The 9335-nt window shown below is 40.3% G+C and overlaps 1 non-coding gene across 1 annotated transcript; it reads left to right on the forward strand.

Annotated features, from left to right (window-relative positions):
• The first annotated feature begins 9020 nt into the window (after positions 1-9020).
• Trnam-cau (transfer RNA methionine (anticodon CAU)) lies at positions 9021-9094 on the forward strand. Its single transcript has one exon. It is a non-coding gene; the product is annotated as a tRNA-Met (tRNA).
• Positions 9095-9335: the final 241 nt, after the last annotated feature.

A 9335-nucleotide genomic window follows, 5' to 3' on the forward strand; every position in this document is an offset into this window, starting at 1 on the left:
ATGGAAGGGGCAGGAGGAAGAGGTGCTGGCAGGGGGCAGGAGGGAGAGGTGATGGGAGGGGGCAGGAGGGAGAGGTGATGGGAGGGGGCAGGAGGGAGAGGTGATGGAAGGGGCCAGGAGGGAGAGGTGATGGAAGGGGCCAGGAGGGAAAGGTGATGGAAGGGGGCAGGAGGGAGAGGTGATGGAAGGGGCCAGGAGGGAGAGGTGATGGAACACAAAGGAACACAAAGGAAGAACAAACAACAGCAGACCTGCTGGTCCTTACGAGGTTGTTTGTGACAAGCTACACTAACTATCTAATCAAAGGTGGAAGATGAAGGACAGCAAAGGCGAAGGCTCCTCCCCCCCCCATCCCTCCAGCCAAAGCTGGCAGGAAAGGAAAAGAACCATGCAGCATGGAAAAACTGCATGGAAATTGTGTAGGAAAGAGGAAAGAACTACCATTACTGCTACCACTAACCGGGCGATAAAAACGGACAAGGACACCAGTATTAGAAAGAACTTAACGTTATTACGACAATGAGTAATATCTTAGTTGCTGGCTGGATTCAAAATACTTGTCTAATCTATTCTTGAAGGCCGTAACTGTTATACTATCAACGACATCACAGGGTAGAGTTCCAAACATTAACAACTCGATTGAAGAAGAAGTGTTTAGCTTCGTACGACGAGAATCTTTTACCAATTATCTTCAAATTGTGATTTCTTCTTGTTCTATTTGATCTATCAATTGTAAAGTAATCTTCCGCATTAATATCACTGAATCCTTTAAACCTTTTAAACACTTCTATTAGATCGCCTCGCATTCTTCGTTTTGATAGGCTGAATAAATTTACTTCTTTAAGCCTTTGTTCATATGATAAATTTATCAAGCTAGGAATCATATTTGTTACTCTTCGTTGAACCAGTTTCATATTTTTTTATGCCTCTTCTGTAATAGGGAGACCAAAACTGAACACAGTACTTTAGACGGGTAGAACCAACGTATTATACAGTTTTAATATTACCTTTTTTCTGATATATTATTAAAGACTTGTCCGATGAAGCCAACCAATTTGTTTGCAGTTTTAACTACCTCTGAACAATGCTGACCGGGCTTTAAATCGCTTGATATAGTGATTCCAAGATCCTTTTCTTTACTTACTGCAGAAAGTTGTTGGCCATTCATTACGTACCGAACGCGATTGCTATTTTTTCCGATGTGCAACACTTTACATTTGTCAACGTTAAATTTCATTTGCCATTGATTGGCCCAACGCGCAAGTCGATCTATATCTGATTGTAAAGCTTCTTCGTCGAGTGTCGCAGTTACTTTACTAGCAATTATTGTGTCATCAGCAAATTTTGATACTTTGCAAGTGAGCCCATCATCGATATCATTAACATCAATTAAGAAGAGCATGGGGCCAAGCACTGATCCTTGAGGTACGCCGCTTCTGACGTCGAGCCAGTTAGATGTAACACCGTTTAGAACTACTCTCTGTTTCCGCTCAGAGAGCCAGTCCGCAAGCCAATTGTGAATGTTACCCGAGATACCGTGCGCCAATAGTTTGATGAGCAATCGTTGGTGGGGGACCTTATCAAACGCCTTTTGAAAATCCAAATATATGATATCTACTGATCTGCTTTCATCGAACACCTCAAAAATATAGTGAAAAAAATCAAGTAAGTTAGTCAAACATGAACGTTTACTACGGAAGCCATGTTGCGAATTATTTATTATATTATTTTCTTCGAAAAATTTCACCATATTGTCGCGAATGATAGTCTCCAATAACTTACAAACAATCGATGTCAGGCTAATTGGTCGATAGTTTCCTGGATGAGACTTGTCCCCCTTTTTGAAAATTGGTGTGACATTTGCAAGTTTCCAATCCGACGGAACTTTTCCAGCTGTTAAAGATTTATTGAATATGATGGAGAGCGGTTTACAAATTTGATGTTTGATTTTTTTTAAGACCCTAGGGGTAATTTTGTCCGGACCAGGAGCTTTGCTTACTTTAATCTTTTCAATTGTGCGTAGAATGTCACCATTGCAAACTCACTCGATAGACGAAAAAGCAACACTAATAATAATACCAATAATAATAGTAATAATAATAATAATAATAATAATAATAATAATAATAATACCAATAATAATAATATTGATAATAATAATAATAATAATAATAATAATAATAATAAAAATAATAATATTAATAATAATAATAATAATAACAATAATAATAATAATACCAATAATAATAATAATAATAATAATAATAATAATAATAATAATAATTATAATAATAATAAAAATAATAATATTAATAATAATAATAATAATAATAACAATAATAATAATAATACCAATAATAATAATAATAGTAATAATAATAATAATAATAATAATAATAATAATAATAATAATAATAATAATAATGATAATAATAAGTAATAATAATAGTACCAACAATAACAATCATAACTCATCTGGTTAAACTTGCAGGTGGTAAGAGGAGGCAGAGGAAGGAACAAGCACACAACAGTAACCAGGATCCTTCAGTCGGCGGGTCAGCAGCAACACAAACACCACCGCAGCAACACAACCAACAACACAGTAACCGCCAAACAAGTGTTCGTGTTCAACTATAAATCTCCGGCAACAACACAGCGACCGCCACAACGCAACTATCTTCTCAGCACTCCTCGCCCTTCACCCTTCCCTTATCAAGCTCAGAGGCGCCCTTCACCCTGACACTTGAAGGCTACGAGGAAAGGGGCGGCTCGTAGGGCGGCGCCAGGAATTTGTCAAGAGGAGTGGCAGGAGCCGGACGACGTACTCTCTCCCCACACGACAGCAAAGCAGACACTGGTCTAAGAGAGGCTCAGAGGAAGGCCAAAGGGGGCTGGGCGCTAGGCAGGCCATTGCCGTCTCGATTATAAAGTAGGCCTGACAGCTCAAAGTATGAGTCATCCAAGCTAGGCCGAGAGTGTCCCGCGCTCTCCAACTAAAATGTTATATTATTGTGTTTTAATGCATATCTTTTTATCAGATATTTTTTTTTTCTATGATAAAGATTTTCCAACATTAATATCTTATAAACATCATTAAACTAGACATACAAAAGAGGAAATAAATAAGATATAATATAAGGAGAGAGAGAAATATTCACACAAAAAATATATATAAATACATTGACAGTCGTAGCTGGGTACTCCTATTAGTGTGATTTATCACCTTTTCTAAATACCTCTTTTTGACATTCATAACAGTGTCGTTATTTTTACTATTTTTCAACAAGCCGATCCTCCATCCTTATACTAGACAACTCAGTCACCTGCTATCTGGCAACTACGACTGCTACAACCCCGTAATAGTGGAAACTATTAACAAAAGTGCATAGAAAAGCAAAGTCAGGGGAAGAAAAGAACAGAAAAACACCTAGATTCAGGGTGAACTGCATAAGTGTGCACTGTAAAGTGACTAGTGCATGGTGTGAAGCATAGAAGTGTGAAGTAATCTTCCGCATTAATATCACTGAATCCTTTAAACATTTTAAACACTTCTATTAGATCGCCTCGCATTCTTCGTTTCGATAGACTGAATAAATTTACTTCTTTAAGCCTTTGTTCATATGATAAATTTCTCAACCTAGGAATCATCTTTGTTATTCTTCCTTGAACCCGTTCCAACTTTTCAATGTCTTTTCTGTAGTAGGGAGTGTGTTATTAGGATTTTGTGAAGAGAGTACATAATGATTGTGATGTAAGCAGAGAGATACAACCCACTGCTTGTGGAACGACGAGTGTTATTATTATTGGCAACAACTGAGCACATATTGTAGTATTATGTTTAAGACATGTCGTTTGTCATATGTTGTATCCATTGCTGAGTATGCCAGCGTTATGATCGTCTGAGTATAGAATATTGCGTAAGGCAATTACTTTCATTTAATTTTAAATAAATGTATATTTTCTTTTTCCCTTGTTTATCCCCGAACACCAGTCTCCAATAACAACTTAAGCCGGATCATGCTACCAGGGATACGAGATGGTGAGATCATTTATGGAGTAATTAATGAGTGATAAAAAGAGTTGATTTAATGCAAGAAAAGAAGGGTCCAAAAACACGACAAAATATGGGAGTGGAGTGGTACATGGCAGATGGAGTTCAATCTTGGGAAATGTAAAAAAATGGAGTTTGGTAGGAGCGGTAGAAGATGTGAATATGATTATAAGATGGGAAGTGAGATAATGTGCAGAGGAACGGAGTAAAAAGATTTGGGAGTGACTGTCTCAGAGAACATGTCACCAGACAAACACATCAACAGGATAACGGGACAAACTATGAATTTGCTGAAGAACATAAGGACGGCATTTGTGTATTTGGACGAGGAGATTATGAATAAAATAATAGTTACAATAATAAGGCCAAGGTTGGAGTATGCAGCAGTGGTCTGGTCTCCTCACGAAAAGAAGAACATAAGAAAGCTGGAAAGAGTACAGAGAATAAGAACATAAGAACATAAGAACGTAAGGAGTCTGCAAGAGGCCGGTTGGCCTATACAAGGCAGCTCCTGTACACTCAACCCCACCTTACCTCACCATCCATGGTTTTATCTAACCTCTTTTTGAATGTATCTATGGTATTGGCACCCACAACATGGCTCCCAAGCCTGTTCCATTCATCTATCACTCTATTGGTGATCCAATTCTTGCCTATGTCTTTGTTGAATCTGAATTTGTCTAACTTGAAACCATTGCTACGCGTCCTACCTCGCTCTTTTACTATCAGAATCTTATTGACATCCCCTTTGTTAAAGCCCTTCATCCATGTAAAGACTTCGATCAAGTCTCCTCGCAACCTTCGCCTTTCTAGAGAGTGTAGGTTTAACTGCTTCAGCCTGTCTTCATAAGGCAAGTTTCTCACCCCCTGAATCATCTTTGTCATCCTCCTCTGTACAGATTCTAACATCTTGATATTCATTCTATAGTAGGGGGACCAGAACTGAACAGCATAATCGATATGAGGTCTAACTAGTGCAAAGTAAAGTTTGAGGATGACTTCAGCGCTCCTATTGCTTACGCTCCTTGAGATGAAACCAAGTACTCTGTTTGCCCGATTTTTAGCCTGAATGCATTGAGCCCTAGGACGGAGGTCAGCACTCACTAGTACTCCTAAGTCTCTCTCACGCCCAGACCTGCTTAGAGGAGTGCCATTTAGGGAGTAATTGTGTGAGGGATTATTCCTACCTACACTCAGAATGCTACACTTCTCGACATTGAATTCCATCTGCCACTTCCCCGCCCAATCATGTAGTCTGTCAAGCTCATCCTGGAGAACGCTAGCGTCCCTGTCTGATTGGATTACTCTACCGATCTTGGTATCATCTGCGAACTTACTGACATCACTACTAATTCCTGTGTCCAAGTCATTGATGTAAATAATAAAAAGCAGAGGACCCAGCACCGACCCCTGTGGGACTCCACTCGTAACACTGCCCCATTCAGATTTTTTACCATTGATTTGCACTCTCCGCTTCCTTCCACTAAGCCACGCCCTGATCCATTTCAAAACTTTCCCATCTACGCCATGAACCTGTAATTTTAGTAATAGCCGGTGATGAGGAACTTTGTCGAACGCTTTACTGAAATCTAGATATAATATGTCATAGTTTCCATCTCTGTCAACCTCCTCGATCACTTTAGTGTAGAAGGACAACAGATTAGTAAGGCAAGACCTACCCTTTGTGAACCCATGCTGTGAGTCATGAATTAAATTATGCTTCTCTAGATGGTCCCTAATGCTCCCGGCTATAATTGACTCCAACATCTTTCCTACAACTGATATTAAGCTAATTGGGCGATAGTTTGAGGTGGCTGACTTGTCTCCCTTTTTGAAAATCGGCGTCACATTAGCTACTTTCCATTGATTGGGCACATACCCAGAATTCACCGACATCTTAAAGATATCGGTAATTGGGCCACTGAGGACCTCCTTGCACTCTTTCAGAATCCGTGCGAATACTTCGTGGGGGGGCAACTAAGATGATCATGGTACCGGAACTTAGGGACCGGACTTACGAGGGGAGACTCACTAGCATGGGGCTCACAACCCTGGAGAGAAGAGAAAGAGGAGACCTGATAACGGTGTACAGGGTGGCCAGCGGGGTGGAGAATCTGGACAGAGAGGACCTGTGCGTGTGGAGCGAGAGAGAAACGAGAGGACATGGAAAGAAGTTGAGGGCGACCACGTGTAGGCGAGGTGTGAAAAAGTTTAGCTTCCCAAATAGAAGCATTAAGCTGTGGAATGGACTGGAGGAGGAGGTGGTTTGTGCATGAAACATTCATGATTTTAAGGAAAACTTGGACAAGAGAGGATATGGGGACGGGACAGCGCGAGCGTAGCTCTTTTCCCGTATGGCACAACTAGGTAAATACACACACACACACACACACACACACACACACACACACACATAATATTACACGATTGATTCAAATTTTCCAAAGATGAAAATTAAGTAGCTAATACACACACACACACACACACACACACACACACACACACACACACACACACACATGTAACTGGAATTACAGGACTACCTACAGGAAAAAGAGCCCAAGATTGTATGCTTAACAGAAACTAAACTGAATGATGTCCTCCAAATAGTGTTTGATAACAACTACAATGTATGGAGGAAAGATAGAAACGGCAAAGGTGGTGGAGGAGTGATGATAATGACGAGCAAGGAGGTATTAGTGAATCAGTAGTATATGGAGAAAGAAAGGCGGAAATAGTGAGTGTAAATCTGTTGAACAAACACAGAGAAAGGATGATGATTATAGCAACTTATGTACCACCAAGAACTAACTCATGGAGTAAATAAGAATATGAGACCATGATTGAAGATACCATTCAGAGTTTAAGTAAACTACTCAAGGCAGACAAAAAGAGTCCGATTAGTTGGTAATTTTAATTGTAAGGAAATAAAGTGGGAGATGTTTGAAAGTGGAAGTAGTGAAACGGCATGGGGGAAAGATTTTTAAGATTGATGATGGAAAACTTGATGACGCAGTAGGTGAAGGAAAACACAAGATATGGAAGTGAAGACGAACTGGCAAGACTGGACCTGGTGTTAACAGAGGGAATGCTCTTGACGAGTGAATTAAGGTATGGGTGCCCCCCGGGTAAGAGTGACCACGTGACCATAGAGATAGAAACAGAGGAGGAAGGAAGTGAAGAGGATGAATCATATAAGAGAAACAGGTTAAACTATAGGAAGGCAGACGCGGAAAATCTCAGGAAATACTATGGAGAGCTGGACTGGGATGAGTTAAAGAGAACAAGTGAGGTGCAAGAAAAGTATGGTATTTTCATGGAAGCGTATAAATCAGGAGTTATGAAATTTGTACCAGAATACAAACCTAAAGAAAAAGGAAAAAAGGACTGGTTTAATGCAAAATATGCTGAGGCAAAAGAAAAAAAAAGACAAAGCATGGAAAAGGTGGAAAAGATATAAAAAAAAACAAAGGAATAAAAAGATTATAAGGTAGCGAGAAATGAATACGTTAAAATGAGGAGAGAAGAAGCAAAGGGATATGAAAAGGACATTGTGGAAAAGTGCAAGGAACAACCTAAACTGTTTTACAGATTTATAAATGGAAAGATCAAGCCAAGGGAAACAACAGAAAGACTGAGTGATGGGAATGTGATAATCAAAGATCCTAAAGACATGACTGAGGCACTAAACAAAAAGTTCCAGCAATTTTTTACAAAAGAATCACAATTCAATGAACCACAAGAAAACGAGATAAATGTTCAAATGGAAGAAGTCATAGTAACTAAAGAGGAGATATATAAAATAATGGAGTAGCTGCAAGAGAGGAAAGCTGTAGGACCGGATGGAGTCTCAGGTTACATATTGAAAGAATGCAGAAATGAGTTTGTTGGACCAGTATGTGACATCATTAAATGCTCAATAACAACTGGTGTAGTGCCAAAGGAGTGGCGGAGGGCAGAAGTGGTCCCTATATACAAAAGTGGAAAAAAAGAAGAACCCCTGAACTACAGACCTGTATCACTGACCAGCGTAGTACGTAAAATATGTGAGAAAATTATAAGGAAACAATGGACGAGATTTCTAGAAGAGCATAATATAAACACAAGTAAACAATATGGCTTCAGAAAAGGGCGCTCATGTGTAGCAAACTTGCTGAGCTTTTACTCAAGAGTGACTGATAAAATACAGGAGAGGGACGGATGGGTTGATTGTGTGTACTTGGACCTGAAGAAGGCGTTTGACAAAGTTCCACATACAAGACTGCTATGGAAGCTGGAAAATAAAGGAGGACTGAAAGGGAAAACGGTGAACTGGATGGACAGCTACCTAAGGGGAAGAGAGATGAGAACAGTGGTTGAGGACATAAAATCGGAATGGAGAACTGTAGAGAGTGGAGTGTGACAAGAGGCATAACAACATGGAACGGACTTGACGAGGAGACTGTGTGCAAAAACGATTCATGAATTAAAGCCAAACTGGATAATAAGCGTTATGGAGACGGGACAGCACGAGCCTAGTACGGCTCTTTTCCTGTATTTCACAACTAGGTAAATACACACACACACACACACACACACACACACACACACATACACACACACTAATATATAAATTGTGGAATAAAATGGAAGAAGTAGATAACTAGGAGTGGCTACTAAGAGAAGGAAAAAACACCAGCAACACACGAGGGCAAGGTAAAATATTGAGAAAAGGAAGATGTTTCAGAGACATGAAAATATATAACTTCCCACAAAGAAACGTAGCGGTTTAGAACAGACTAAGTGATGAAGTAGTATCGGCAAAGAGTTTGCAAAGCTTTAAGGAAAAACTGGACAGATACAGATATGGAGACGGGACCACATGAGCTTAGTTCAGGCCCTGTAACATTACAACTAGGTAAACACACACACACACACACACACACACACACACACACACACACACACACACACACACACACACACACACCGCCCGGTAGCTCAGTGGATAGAGCGTCTGCCTCATAAACAGAAGGACCGGGGTTCGATTCCCCGGCCTGGTGAAGATAAGTTGGGTTTATCTTCTTTCACGTGTAGCCCCTCTTCACCTAGCAATGAGTAGGTACTCGACGTCAGGCAAGGAGCTGTAACCTTGTTGTCGTGGTGTGTTGTGTGTGAGTGGTCCCAGTCCTACCCAAAGATCGGTACTACGAGCTCTGTGTTCTTCCGTAGGGGAGCGGCTGGCTGTCTCGAGAAGGACCCGCAGCAGACCAAGAGGTGAATGACACAGCCAGGTCCAGCCTGA

The sequence above is a fragment of the Eriocheir sinensis genome, unplaced genomic scaffold (genome assembly GCF_024679095.1).
Source record: "Eriocheir sinensis breed Jianghai 21 unplaced genomic scaffold, ASM2467909v1 Scaffold689, whole genome shotgun sequence".
Lineage (NCBI taxonomy): Eukaryota > Metazoa > Arthropoda > Malacostraca > Decapoda > Varunidae > Eriocheir > Eriocheir sinensis.